Source organism: Lycorma delicatula, chromosome 2, assembly GCF_047948215.1.
Source record: "Lycorma delicatula isolate Av1 chromosome 2, ASM4794821v1, whole genome shotgun sequence".
NCBI classification, from domain to species: Eukaryota; Metazoa; Arthropoda; class Insecta; order Hemiptera; family Fulgoridae; genus Lycorma; species Lycorma delicatula.
In genome coordinates, this window is record NC_134456.1 from 204,968,607 (window position 1) to 204,984,074 (window position 15,468).

At 32.9% G+C, this 15,468-nt stretch overlaps 1 pseudogene; it reads right to left on the reverse strand.

Moving 5' to 3' along the window:
* Positions 1 to 9,203, reverse strand: part of LOC142320041 (elongation factor G, mitochondrial-like) — an 80,851-nt pseudogene extending 71,648 nt beyond the window's left edge.
* Positions 9,204 to 15,468: the final 6,265 nt, after the last annotated feature.

Below are 15,468 nucleotides of genomic sequence, written 5' to 3' on the forward strand. Positions count from 1 at the left end.
CAAAGTTGCTAATGTAGTTCCTCTTTTTAAGTCTGATGACAGACTGATTCTTTCAAATTATTGTCCAATAAGCTTACTCAGTAACTTATCAAAAATAATGGAGAAAGTAATAAAAGTTCAAGTTGTTGAATATATAACTAAACATAAGTTAATAAAATATAATCAATTTAAATTAAGTACTAAAGATGCTTTAACTGACTTCATTACAATTGTAGATTACAATTCCACATTCCATGTTATTACGAAAATTAGAGAATATATAGGGGTTCATGGTGTATTGTTGGTGTAAGTTGTTCACCAGATACTTAGATCTAGAACTCAGAACCATAGATTAAATTGGAAAACTAGTAGAACTTTGAACTGATTCAGGGCAATGCTTTGTCATCGATACATTTTTGTTTTATATAAATAATTTATTGCATTTAAATTTTGGACACTGTACTTGTTTTCTGTGGTTCTTCATTGAGAAAGGTTTCAAATTGTGCTGAATAGGACTATTTATAAATAAGATAAATATTTAAAAATAAGAATTATAAATAAGTGTATATATTACCTTCTCTCCAAATAAGAATGGACAACTGCTACAGGCAGATAGCTGTTATAATGTCATTAAAATGCATTCTTCCTCCTGTGCGAGCTCAATTGAAGAAAGTATTTGCATCTAAATTTTATGTTGTATATTATTAATAAATTATTAACATCATTAAGACTATCCTATTTTGCATATCAGTCTGTTCTCCAGTATGAAGTAAGAGTTTGTGGTGGTGCTTTTGATGTACATATCAATAAAATATTTATAACAAAAAAGAGCCTTATTAAAGCAGCATTTGATAGACCAAGCAATAATCTACTGAATGCTAAACTTTTATGGTTTGCTAGCAAAACGATTTGTTGATTTTAATGTTTAAGTGTTAGACAACTCTATTTAAAAACATTAATAATTTTTATAAATTAGAATAAATATATTTTTTGTCCACTCACTATTTCATATAATTTGCATTTGGCCTATATTTATGTTGTTCCCTGCACTGATCTGTGTGTAGAAGGACATTTTTTCTACATTAGTTACAATTTCATTAATCTCATCCCTGTACAGTTTGTTACTATTAATTATTAATAGATCTTTGACTAAACAAATTATGGAGTTGATAAGCATAACAATATTTTCTGTTTATTTTGTTAAGCTTGTGTTGTGTTTGTAAATAGAAAAAGAAATTGTATTTTTCATTCAGATCATTCTTGTAATGTGCTGTGTAATGTGACACCCAGTGATATCATCATATTATTTTTGTAATTAACTTATTCAATGTTATTTTAAGATTAATTTTGTTTACTTTATTTAATTTGTATAGTGACACTTTTTTTTGTACTATGGCCAAATTAAACTCCCTGCTAGTGCAGAAGCTTTTTGCTTTGCTGGCAGTGTACTTATTACTTGTGTTTATTTTTCTGTATTCTATTTTGAATTATTTTATGTATGTTATGTTTTTTTTTCTTTTTATATATATATTTATTGTAAAAGATGCTAGTAAATTGAACTGAATTGACAGCATCAAGGATTTCTTTCGCTGTGCTTCATAAATACTAAGAAAGCTGGTTCATTATCAGGCTAAGGAGTTTTTGCAAAATTCATCTTACCCTTCATTTATAAGGAAGGGAAGGGTTGCTTTCCTTATTTCATTTATAAATATTCTGGGATTCTCTCTTAGAAATCTCTTCTTTAGGCACTTCTTGAATTTCAGGAAATAGAGCCAAAATATATTTCTGCTACATTTCCACAGTCAGAACCAGGACTGAATGAACCCAATGGTATGTTAATTACATGAAAGATACGATATTAGTGATCCCTAAAAAACGTTTGTTGAAAAATTAATTACAGTTGTAAAATATGGGTTGGTGTGAGCTTTTGCTGGTCAGCTGAAAATCCTCAAGGTTAATCCCTTGAGGGATTGATGTAGATACACACACATGGTGTGTGTATCTTCCACACACCATCAGCGGTGTTGAAGATAGACTGCTAACCATTAATAATTTCTAAATGTTAATATATTTAATTTCTCTACAAGTACTACAAAACATATTTATTAAAAGGTGCTGAAAAAAATTGTACTTCTAAAAAAAAATCCCTCCATGTATAAAAGCAATTGTGGAAAAAAGTAACATTCCACTTTTTTTTTTAATTATGTAAAAATGGACATAACATGCACTTTCCATTATCATTATTGTTTATATTGAAGCTAAGACAGCACTTTACACTCTTTTAGGTACAATGAATGCATCATCAGCTCTCTTATAGCACCATCCCAAACATATAAAATGTAATGTTATAATTTGTTAATAGGCACTAACAAATATAAAAAGATAATATATATATATATAAATTTGGAATATAAACTAGACACAAAATTCAATAAATGATCTATGATTAAATAAAAAAGAGGGATGAATTTGATTGTAAAAAATGTATCTAATTCTAAAGATATTAACATAGTTGCTGATATTTTGACTACTTAATATCATTTGTGAAATAAAATTTATAGGGTGGTAGCATAGTGGTGGTGGTAGTGTATTTTACATATTTATATAGTGGTAAAATTGTAATTCAATTTTTAATTTATTTATTGTATTTGATTTGATTTTTGATAAAAAATAAAGCATATTACTGGAGGGTAAATTCTTAAGATAATCTACTAAAAAAGTTATACCACATTGTAATTAGTTATAAGATACAAAAAAATAATTGTAACTTACATATTTGTTGATGCTAATTTAAATAAGGCAGAAAATTTCTTCATGATACTGATGGCTTGTATAAATTAATCCAAATCATAAATTATTTCATTTTCCATCTCTTATCACTGAAAAAATTTATACATGTTTAATTAATAAGACTGACTGATAAATTAATTCACCACAGAAGCTTATAAAAAAGCTTGGCCATGGGAATATAGAAATGGAAATCTGAGAAACCTGATTAAACTAAAATAACTGCAATAATAATAAATTAACAAAGAACTGTAAAATTGAATAGATAGTTTTTAATATGTATGCAATTTGAAAAATATTGCTATTAGTTACAATTATTTAGTAAAGGTTAATAAAGCTTTTAGTAAAAATTAATTGAATCAAATTGTAAAGTGGTACTCAATTGCCATCTATGGTACTTCAGTTAGTACATTTAAGATAGTCAGCAACATTTTTTCAATAATCTTGATAGTGTAAATAATTCACAGTACAGATTAGTAGTAGCAGTCTTTAATTCACTTGTACCAACTTAAATGTAATTTTTAGTTATTCAATCAGATGACAGTTGAATTTTGGTTCATTTTATAAATACAGTGACATATGATGAAGTAATACTGTGGCACTGGGAATGAGAATATTACCAATGACAGTTCCTGAAATATTTGAAAGCAGTGCATGGAAGAGGCAGAAGTGTTTTAGTGGATACATAATCAACATATAATATCAAATCAACAAATATTATAATGTAAAAGTGAATATCTTATTAATACTATTACCAATAAACTCCCCGATGGGGAGTTTTATTCTTTAAGACTTTGGGGGTTGGCATCCCCATGGGCCTAGCCTATGCAGCTTTTCTTCCCACTGCCACTGAGCTGCAGAACACTTTACACTATACACATATACTACACCAAGAACACTACATAAATTACAACATATACTCTTACATAACTACAACTACACAACAACATCCTACAATGATATTTCTTACATTTACACTTGATGGTGTTGCAACATTTTACAAAACGCAACTGTAACCCAAGGTGGGTACTATCTCACTGTACCCCAAGATGGGTGAATGGCTCTACGTAATGAGTCTCGAACGATATCCTCTGGGCACCAGGGCGAACCCAGTTGTATTTTGCTCTTAACTCCAGTATGCATGCACTATGCTGGAGTGGTCCATTTTTCACCAGTATTCATGGGACCAAAATTTCAGTTCCATTTATAAATATTATGATGGTTGGTGGTCCATCTGAAAAAACCACCAAACCTAGTGTTGTGAAGAGGCCTCGGTCAGCTTTGTCTGACAAGGATAAAAGTCCTACCAAAGAGAACTGCAAATCATTAAATTAGAATTTTTAAAATATCCGATTTGTTGTTCTCCGAAATAGTCAAGAAGGTGGCTCCCTACAAAGGGGTTTCGCGTTTCTTGAAGGCAATTCTCAGAATCTCTACGGAGCAGAAACTATCTTTTCTGGTGGCATGCAGAGAATATAAAAAAACTATTAACTCTAGGAACCTGGTTAAACCAGACGTATCTTTTGCTCCCGCTACATCACAACAAGCTCCTACAAAATTTAAGTAATCAGCCATGCGGATCCTGCAGTGAGCTAAAAAAACTTGTTCAGATGTTATCTGATCAAGTTGCATGACCAACAGCCACTATTTCAGAGCTGACAAAGATAAACAAAAAGTCTTTCATCGCAGTTAGTGAATCCAACAGTGTGATCCCTATGAGAGGTCCTGTTCCCAAAGTTTTACCGGTACGGGCAGGGATAATCACAGCTGGCAGTAAGCCACCTAATAAGCTCTCTGTTAAGGGAACACACGAAACCACCTCCTCTGGGATGTCATCTTCGGCATGCCATTCTACTAAATCTCCTCCATCATCACCTTGTATACTGGAGGAAATGGTTGAAGAACCACCCGACTCCAGGGCATCGGAGTTCTTTAAAATCAAAAGTACAAAAAAGAAAAACTGAATCAAGTACAACTAATTTTTATATAGTTTTATGAATTTATTTATCTATACTTATGAACATTATTTAGTGGAATGTTAGAGGTCTTCAGTCCCGCATTGAAGATATAAAAGTATTGGTGCATGCACATGATCCACTAATCATGTGCTTCCAAGAAACACATCTTCTACAACAAGATCCAATATTACTCAGAGGTTATTTCTGTAAGAGATACGACTGTGTAGTAGACAGTAGAGAGAGTGGTGGAGTGGCTATTTTCATAGGGAATGAGGTGTCGGGATTCAACTAGCCACCCTCATTTCTGCTGTTGCAGTAAAGGTCTCTATCTCCTTCAAATTGCATATCTGCAATTTAAGTCAGTGCTCTAGATATCTCAAATCTCCTCATGCAAGTATCATCTCCATCGTTAATAGTAGGAGACTTCAATGCCCACCATATTTCCTGGGGCTCAATGTTCTGTTCCACTCAAGGAAATATGATAAACAGAGTGAGACAAGACTTGGATCTTTGTCTACTGAATGATGGATCACACACATTCATATCTTTATCATCTGGTTCTGTATCTAACATTAACCTCTCCATATGCTCACATAGTTTACTCCCACATCTTAATTGGTCTGTTTGTGATGACTTTCACGGCAGTGATCACAGACCAATTATTATTGGTTTCAGTGTTACCAGGAGGTAAAAAGAAGACCACAGAGATGGATTGTTGAAAAGGCGGATTGGAATTGATACCATAAAGCCTTCTAATCACAGTATGACGATGATGCAGACATCAACTTTCCTCTTTTATGTCCATGATACTTGAGAATGCTAACAGATATATCCCACAAACTTCGGGTAATCCTAGACGTTCTTCCATTCCATGGTGGAATGATTATTGCCAAAAGGCTATTAGGAATTTAATCATAGGCACTACACAAATTTAATCGTAGGCCTACAACGGAACATCTAAATTGCTACTGCAGGGCTAGAGCAGTATGCCTTCGAGTATTCTTGGACACTAAGAGGAAGTCATGGACAAAATATGTGAACACTATCTCACACACTACTCCCACGTCTACTGTATGGAAAAAGATCCATGCAATTTTCAGGTCACCGAAACAATCTATTCTCGGTCTTATTGATGAAGGAGAACTCCTTTCATCATCTTCGGCTGTGGCAAACACTTTAGCAATATATTTCCATTCAGTGTCTCTCACTTCATCATAAAATAACGATTTTCTAAGGTACAAGATACAGATAATTATTGTTAAACATTGGTGATTTGGTTGGCGAATTAAACACCCAATTCGTATTCAAGGAATTGTCACACACTTAAAAACTCACGTGATACTTCCCCTGAACCGGACAAAATTCGCTTTGGTATGCTTCACACCTTCCTAATTCAGCGCTACAACATCTGTTGAACATTTATAATTGTTTGTTCTCCGAACAAGTCTTCCCACTCGGCTGGTCAGAAGCATTTATTAAACCTGGTAAAGACAAAACCAACCCCTCAAGCTACCACCCTATCTCTTTAACAATCGTTTTGTGCAAAGTAATGAAGAGAATGGTAAACCGCAGGCTTACATGGTACTTGGAGAGGCATGCCTTCTATCTCCAGAACAGTGTGGTTTCCGACAAGGACGATCATCCATTGATAATTTAGTGTCAATGGAAACAGCCATACAAAACTCTTTTCTACACCGCCAGCACCTCGTCGCTATCTTCTTTGATATAAAAAAAGGCGTTCGACTCGGGCCTCGACCTGGTATTCTTAACACCTTCAATGAATGGGGAATCAAGGGCAATATGCTTGCTTTTATCCGAGGTTTCTTAAATCAACGAACGTTTTGTGTTCGTGAGGACGACTCTCTTTCAGGTAGTGTCATCTTGGAGAATGAAGTGCCTCAAGGTAGTGTATTAATGCCACCTTATTTTCTGTAGCCATAAACAGTATTACCAAATGTGTGCAGGCACCTGTCTCACGTTCTCTATTTGTTGACTATTTTGCTATTTATATTGCGACCCGTTCAACACACACAGCAGTGAGACTTCTACAGAAAACTATATCTCACCTTGAAGCTTGGTCCAGGGTTACCGGATTGACGTTTTCATCTGAATAAACAAAATGTGTAGTCTTTTCTCGGCTGCGGAACCCTTCAATTCCGCAAGTTTTTCTGAACCGACAGCTTATTGCTATCTCTCCCCACGTCAAATTTTAAGGTTTATTTTTTGATAGCCGTCTTACTTGGGGCAAACATATCAAAGAATTAAAAACAAAATGTTCCAAACTTTTAGATATGATGCGAGTGCTAACGCCAATTGGGGAGCCGATCGGTCATGTATGATACGTTTTTATTATTTCTTTGTTCGTTCCCGTTTAGATTATGGTTGTGTCGCCTACTTCTGCTCGTCATACCGTGCTTAAATTGCTAGATGCTGTACATCATTCTTTCCTTCGGCTTGCCACAGGTGCATTTAAATCAAACCCTGTCGTAAGCTTACTTGTAGACTGTGCTGAGCCATCACTTTGGGATAACGGGACCAGCTTTTACCATCTTATTTTGCTCGTCTCAAAGGACAGCCAAATCAACCGCCTTTTGACTCTGCCCTTAGAAATCATAATTTAGGAAGGTATGAGGACCATCCACGTTGTACTGCACCTGTAGGTGTCCGTACCCGACGTCTACTGCACCATATAATTGTTGACACACCTTCATTCTTTCCAATGTATCTATGCTAATATCCTCCTTGGGGAATAAACCTTATAAATTTTATGTTTGACCTTACGATATTCAATAAACAATCAACACTACCTACTGTCTTCCAGCAAATATTTCAGTGTGTTCCCTCCAAGATGAAACCAGACGCGGTGATATACACTGATGGATCGAAACAGAACGATACCGTTGGTTGCGCGTTTGTTGTCCATGATAGAACTTATATGTTTGGTTTACCTGGTATTACGAGTGTGTTTACCGCTATAAATAAGACTCTAAATATCATTAATCCATTTTTTGTTTAATCTTTTGTTTAATTTTATATTTATTTTTAAGATACTGGCTGTGATATTAGTTGTAAGAAATTTTTTCTGATTTTAGTTTTAAGGTTTAATTTTTTTTTCCTCCTTTTTAACATTTAATTTTAATTTAGTTTTAATTTTTAGCTTTTTTTCTGCTGTATGTGATATTAGTCGTACGTTTTTAATGATATTAGTTTTTAAGTTTTTAGTTATACTTTATGTAATTTAGTTTCATTTTAGATGGTATTCTTTTCCGGGCGATGATAACGCGAAAGCGTTTTTCGCATTCCAAAAAAAAAACAACAAATAAACCAAAATTAATCCCATTAATTAAATAAATAACATGATAGATTTATTCATTTTTGAGAAGATTCTTACAGTCAGATAAATTTCAAATTACAATCTACTTCCCAACATTTAATCAAAGAATTCATTTAAAAAAAACCCCTTCCTTACAGCTAGTACCCACAATATTTTTATACTCTTACTAGTTATCTGGAATATCAAGAAAAAAAATGCTTTCCTCTTTGTAATATCTATTTCCAGTTCCTTGATTGTATAATCCTGTTTTGTTTATGAATTGATTCTCTATGAGTTTTGTTTTATTCATTATTTAAGCCATATTTATTTTAATATTAATTTTGTAAGTGGAAGGAGTTTAACAACAGAAAATTAATTTTTAAGAGACTTACATTTGTGACAGCCATATTTATGTCAGTTATGTTGTACGTTCTGGATGTTGCAAGATATCTTTTAATTTTATCTATCTTTTGCTTTATCTTGTTACGAAATCTGTTGTTGCTTTTGTCAGCTTTTCTTCTACTTAACATAAAATTTTAAAAAGTTGTACTTTATTTTTGATTAAAGTTAATAAAAAAACTCATGCTCAACTACCAGGAATCCTAACACAAAGACTGTTATAAAGTTTATATACAACTCTGTTGCTATGATTTATTTCACTTGCAACTTTATATACGTTTGTTTTAAAAACAACACAGAATTATTAAATTGTACTATTTTCTAAGATTACATAATTTTTGAAAGAAAAAATTACTACAATGTAGTATTTCACTTGGCAACCAACCCATCTATAACTGAATTCTAAAATGATGACAATCCATCTCATTATGAATAATACTGCACAACAAGAAATAGTTTTGTCTTTGTATATCAGGGGGTTTTACTTTCTGAATTCATGTGGTAATCTAGAATGCAGTTGGCATGATTTTTTTTTGTGTAATTTTGTACATTAGTGGTGGGATAAACGATTCTTTTTCAGGAATCGATTCATTCGATTCGATTCTCAGAAAGGAATCGTAAAAAAGAATCGTTCGTCCGATTCAATGATTACTTTCCTTCCCACCACTACCAGTACTGTAAACTCTAATTTGCATGCTCTCTTTCTCTTCTTCAGCCAAGTTTAGCGGTTCATCTCTGCGTACTCCTGTTCGACTCAACTGTTGCATACTTACTAAATGTCTGCGATTTTTGTCTTTTTAACTCTTATTCGACTTCTTAATTAAATATCTAATTCTTTTTCGGTTCAATACGATGTTTAGTAAACTTAGAAACCTATCACTTCTAATGCGCATGCTCTCTTTCTCTTCTTCACCAATGTTTAGCGTTTCATCTCTCTTTATACTCCTGTTCGACTAAATTGATATATACCTACCAATTGTTTCGATCCTTCTCTTTTCAACTCTTATTCGATCTTAAGTAAACATCTGATTCTTTTTCGGTTGAATACGACTTTTAGTAAACTTAGTAGCCTATCACTTCTAATACACATGCTCTATTCCCTTCATCTACCCAACGATTCTCCTTATTTCATCTCTTATTCGATTCCTTTACGAAAACAAGCTTATGTCAACAAACCTCATCGCTAAACAGAGAATAGAAAATTTAAACTGTTGCGCACACATTGTATATGACATCATTATTCTTTTTTCTTTCAATTTCATTCGGGCGGGAAGCTATGTTGCACAATATTAATTACTGTCGTTCTTTTAGCGCATATTGTCATGCTCAAGATATATTTTACAACTATTCTTAATAGACGGATAAAAGACGACAGTCGATTCTGTTTTCATGGTGCATAATCTTTGCATGTTCTATTTAGAGTTGTGTTTTTAATTTATTTATATTTTTTTAAATTGGGCCTACACAATTTCGTTTTTTTTTTTACTTTACATAATCAGAAGACGATTTTTTTTCTAAATGTTTATCGGTACTATTTTTTTAAATTATTAGTTTTTACATAAGTAGATATTTTATAAGCACTTTTATAAAAGAATATTTTGTTTTTGAATTTATAAACTTGAGCTGCAGAAAAAGAAGTCACATCTGGACTTGCTTTTCCAAAGCAAGCCCTGGAAAAGCCTTGTGTAATATTTGCCGTAGTTCAGTATCCTATGCTGTTGGGACGACTAGTAATCTATCTCGTCATATTAAAGTTAAACACCCAGGAGTTGATATTTCAAGAAAAAAAATCCTTGTCCTTCTGATTATCACTGTTTCAGAAATGCATTCAAATTTAAACCCTACTACGTCTATTGCGACTGAACCTAATGAATCGCAGCAATTAGCTCTTAAATTAACAAACCTTGTTGAATCGCCTAATCCTCCTTCTGTGAATCCAATAACATCTTTGTCATCAGAAAAAAAAAAATACAACAGTTGTCCCTTACTTCCTTTGTTACGAAACCTGTCCCTCAAAGTAAAAGCCGAGCGTTAGATATTCAATTAATTAGGTTAATAACTAAAGAATATCAACCTATTTCACTCGTTGAGGTTTAAGAATTCAAGAAGTTTGTTCACATGTTAAACCCTGGGTATTCGCTTTCTTGTCGGAAAACAATTACAACTCGTTTAATTCCACAATTATATGATAGAATTTCTTGTGATATTCGTAAGTAATTATATAATATAGAAACATGCGCAATAACCACTGACAGTTGGACATCAGTTTCAAATAATAATTATGTGGCCATAATTATACATTTCATTGACCATGATTGTAATTTAAAACCCAGTTATTTACTTGTATGGAAATCTACAGTCAACATACGGCTGAAAACATTGGCATTGAATTACAAGGTAAATTCAATGAATGGGCTATTACTGAGGAGTTGCTGATTCCTTACATATTAATTATAGGAGCAGTTGCTATTGACAATGCAGTAAATTTAAAAGCTGCTATTCACAATTGTCTGCTACGCCATATTCCTTACTTAGCACATGCAATTAATTTAATTGTTCAAGCAGCAGTGTAAGAAGTAAAAATAATTGTGGTAAAATCGAAGGCAATTGTGGAATTTTTTAAACAAAGTTCTCATGCTGCCTCCAAACTGTAAAACATGCAGCGACAAATGAATTTTAAACAATTAAAATTAAAACAGGAAGTGCCTACCCGATGGAACTCACTCCTGCTCATGTTTAATAGATTCTTTGAAACAAAATAACCACAATTTCGACTATCGCTTTGGTGAATCCTATTCTACATAATATTACATTTGATGAGTGGACAGTTATAGCTGAAATGTGCAAATTATTGAAAATGTTTGAAGAGATAACTATTGAAATAAGTTCTCAAAAAACTGTCACTATTTCAAAAATCTGTTTATCTGCGCAAACGATGGGATGATAAGAGATGCACTTAAGATTAAATCTTCTACTCAAAATTCTGAAATCGTTAAAGTATGTAACAAGATGTTAAACCAACTGCAACATAGATTTAAGGAAAATAATATTGCTTAAAAGCAATATTATAATATTTATAATATTTTGCTTAAAAGCATACTATTAAATCCTCGCTTTAAAATACAAGGTTTTAAAGATGAAGCATCTTATCAAAATACTTACACAAAACTTTCACCGAAAGTTCGAAGTATTCAGAACGAACAAGGCGATATGTTTGAAACCGAACAAGAAATTATTGGGCCCTTCATTTCAACTGCATGAGGAGATTTTGATAAAAAAGTGACGCCAATTTTAACTAATTCAAACCCAAAAGTAGCAGGAATTTTAGAGCTAGATAAATATATAAATGAACCGCTCATCTCAAAAACACAAAATTCTCTCTCTTGGAAAGAAAGGCGGTTAATTTATCCAAGATTATTAAAAATAATGCAAACTAGACTTTGCATTCGTGTAACCTGTGAAAGAATTTTTTCAAAAGCGGGACAGTTAATAACAGAAAGGCGAAATAGACTTACATCAAAGAATTTCCAAAAAAATTATATTTCTACATGTAAATATATAAAATACTGTAAAGTTTATTTGAAAGATATTAACTAATTATTTAGTTTACTTAATATTTTATTATTATTTTTCATTATTTTTTTGCGATACTTGAACCAAAAAAAATTTTTTTAATAAAATGTTTGTGTAAGTTAACTGTGCGTATTAGTAATTCTGTGGTATTAGTAAAAACAACAAAGTAAACATAAAATCATAACATCGATGTGATAAAACAAAACAAAGACGGAATCAATGGCTCGCTCAGAAATAAGGCACGGTACAAGCTATATTATTTTAAATTATTAATTTTGTTAACTTACTAACATAACTTTAGAGAAAGTAGTTTAAGATAAGTTTTCTACTTATAAATACTTTTACCCACCGGGTTGGTGTAGTAGTGGTGAACGCCTTTACGCGTACTGGGATAGTGTACATGGATATGTTAGAGAACTTTGCATTACCGCAGGTTGAAGACATTACTCAACATCGCAAATCAGCTGATTTCGAAGTCGAGAGTTCTAAGGTTCAAGTCCTAGTAAAAGCAGTTACTTTTATACGGATTCGAATACTAGATCGTGGATACCGGTGTTCTTTGGTGGTTGGGATTCAATTAACCACACATTTCAGAACTGGTCGACCTGAGACTGTTCAAGACTACACTTCATTTACACTTATACATATCACCCTTATTCACCCTCTGAAGTAATTCCTGACGGTGCTTCCGGAGGTTAAAAAGAAAAAATGATGTAAATACGGTTAATGAGTTGAAGTTAAAACATAAAAATATTTGGTTCTCATTTCGCTGTAGTTGGTGATAAAACATTAAAAATGTGTTATGGGGCTTACATATAAAAATGTAATTGTTTAAGATTAACTCAGTTAAATACACAGTTAATGATAATATTTTATAATCAGAAGTAATAAATTTGCCGAATGTTTAATAAACATTAGTGATGGTGAAGTTATGCGTATCGTTTGGATATAAAGAAAACAAACGCAAGCTAGAATTTGCTATGGTAGGAGGATCCCCCACTATAAGCTGTGCATAAAAAAGATTGCTATGAATCGAATCGGATCGTAATTGAGAAAGATTTGGTTTCCTGTCGCCTATGCAATTCATTGTTAAGAATAGTAAAAAGAATCGGTTTCTCTTGCAAACCGAATCTCTATTCTTTCGTTCAGTATGAAGAATCTAATAGAAGGAACGACTCGTTCACGATTATTTCCATTATTTGTGTACATTCCCAAACTAACCTTACATTCAACGTAAAAGTGTTAGTTCTGATTGATGTTTGTTATTAGTACGAAAAAAATGATTTCATTTTTTATTTTGTATTTTTTAAAATGGCAAACTTGTATTTAAATAACTTCACAAACCAAAGGTGTTAATTTACCTATCAAGACAAAAGAGGAAATTGAGAAGGGACATAGGTTAAGTAGAGCTGATTTTTAACAAATTCAGATAAACTCATTGAAGAAAAACATACCGGTTCTGATGGTGGTTGGTGTATGGGAAAAGTGCATGCAGCAATTTAGTGATGAAGAAAAAAGAAATATTAGTATAAATGTTTATATAGTGATAGGCTAAAAAATGAAAGAGATGTTTTCCTGATGGGGGTTGATTGATAGACAAGATGTTGAGTGACATAGGCCTGAAAATGAAGAAATAAAACAAAATCATTCATAATTTCATTTTTTGCCATGAAAGGTAACACCAAAATTCAGGTCTGCAAAATTTTACACAGGTTTCATGCTATTACAAATAAAATTGTGTCAAGATTAACCGAGCTTATATGTAACTGTAAGCAGCAGCTAGTTGATAAGAGGGAAAGACACAATAATCAACCCTGAAAATGTGAAAGCATTCTTATAAAAATTCATGAACACATTAATAGCTTTTCAAAGAGAATATCCCATTATTTTTCAAAGAAGGTAATGCATTTAAATTAATATTTAACAGTTAAGAAAATGCACAACATGTTTCTAGAGAGTAATCCATCTTTGAGCGACCAAGTGAAATATGAGTTTTATTTAAATTACTCTAAGGAAAATTTTAATTATAGCTCTGGAACACACCAGGATGATATTTGTTCTCAGTGTGAAGAATTAACAATCAAACTGAAGTCAATGCTGAGTTACAATGCAAAACTTGCTGCTTCAGCTGATATGACATGCTTATCCACAAAAGGCATGTAATAAATTTTATAAAAAATTAAAGGTGATAACTGAACTTTTTAAAAATAGAAATGATTTAGTGAGTAGCTTTTGACTTCATGCAAAACCTCCAGTTACCTTTAACACTAGTTCAAGAAATGTTTTGTTATAAAAAATTATGGCTACATATATTTTATATTCACAATCTGGGTACTAACAAAGCAGGTTTTTAATTCTTACAAAGAAGGGACAGTTAAAAAAGGACCTGATGAGATATGTTCCTTAAGAAATAGTTATACCTGGTAGACGGGAATTAACTTCTATTGAAAATTGTGTATAATTTTTTCAATACTTAACCAATTTTCATGAAACAAAAAGTATTTTGTTCCTTACAATGGCAGAATTTATTTCATGATATCTCATTTATGTTATTGCAGGTATCAATTGTGGACCATGGTACAACACCTAACCTTGCGTGAGCAAGCTCAGTGACATCTCAGTACTGAGTATGGTGGCCTGTGGATAGAAGTACAGAGATGGTGTCTAAGTGTGAAAGGATGTCAAACTTAGACACCATAAGGTGACCTTTTTTTGAGTACCATAAGGAATTGCCACGCAAAGCTAATGGACACAGATTCGGTATCAGATCTCTCGTCCCTCAATATCCAGGATTGAGTATGGGAAAATGTACAAGTGGTTCAGGAAATGTTCACTCTCCTCAGAAATCACAAATACAGACATCTCACAAAAGCAGTTTAACCCTACACACAATCTAAATTGTTTTGAAGAAAGAGTTGAATTTTCAACCATTGAAACCACATTACTGCTAGGAATTATCACTGGAAGACTGTAACCATCAGTTGGAATATGGGAAGATGATGCTTGCGTGTTATGAAGACTGGTCCAATATTTTCGGTAATATTCTGTGGTCAGATAAAGCTGTGTTTCATGTTAATTGGCACAATTGTTATTATAGGGGAACAGAAGATCCAAGAATGGCTGTAGAAGAAAGCCAACATCATCCAAAGGCCACAATGTGGTGTGAGCATGACATCCACAAAGGTTGTGGATGTCATGCTCGGTTGTGAATGCAGAACCGTAACTTGATATGCTTGAAGATTATGTTCATGGTACTGTATCCACGTGGGACAATTACAACCTAAATCTTTATGCAAGATGCCCTACCTCACTTTACAAATCCTGCATGGCTCAACACACATTTTCCAGGACGTTGGTTGGAACGTCATGGCTCTTGATGAATTGGAGGAGTAAATTCAACAAGTTCTTGGAAATATAGCATTGGATTATCTGCAGAAGTCTGTTGCAAACATCCCCAAC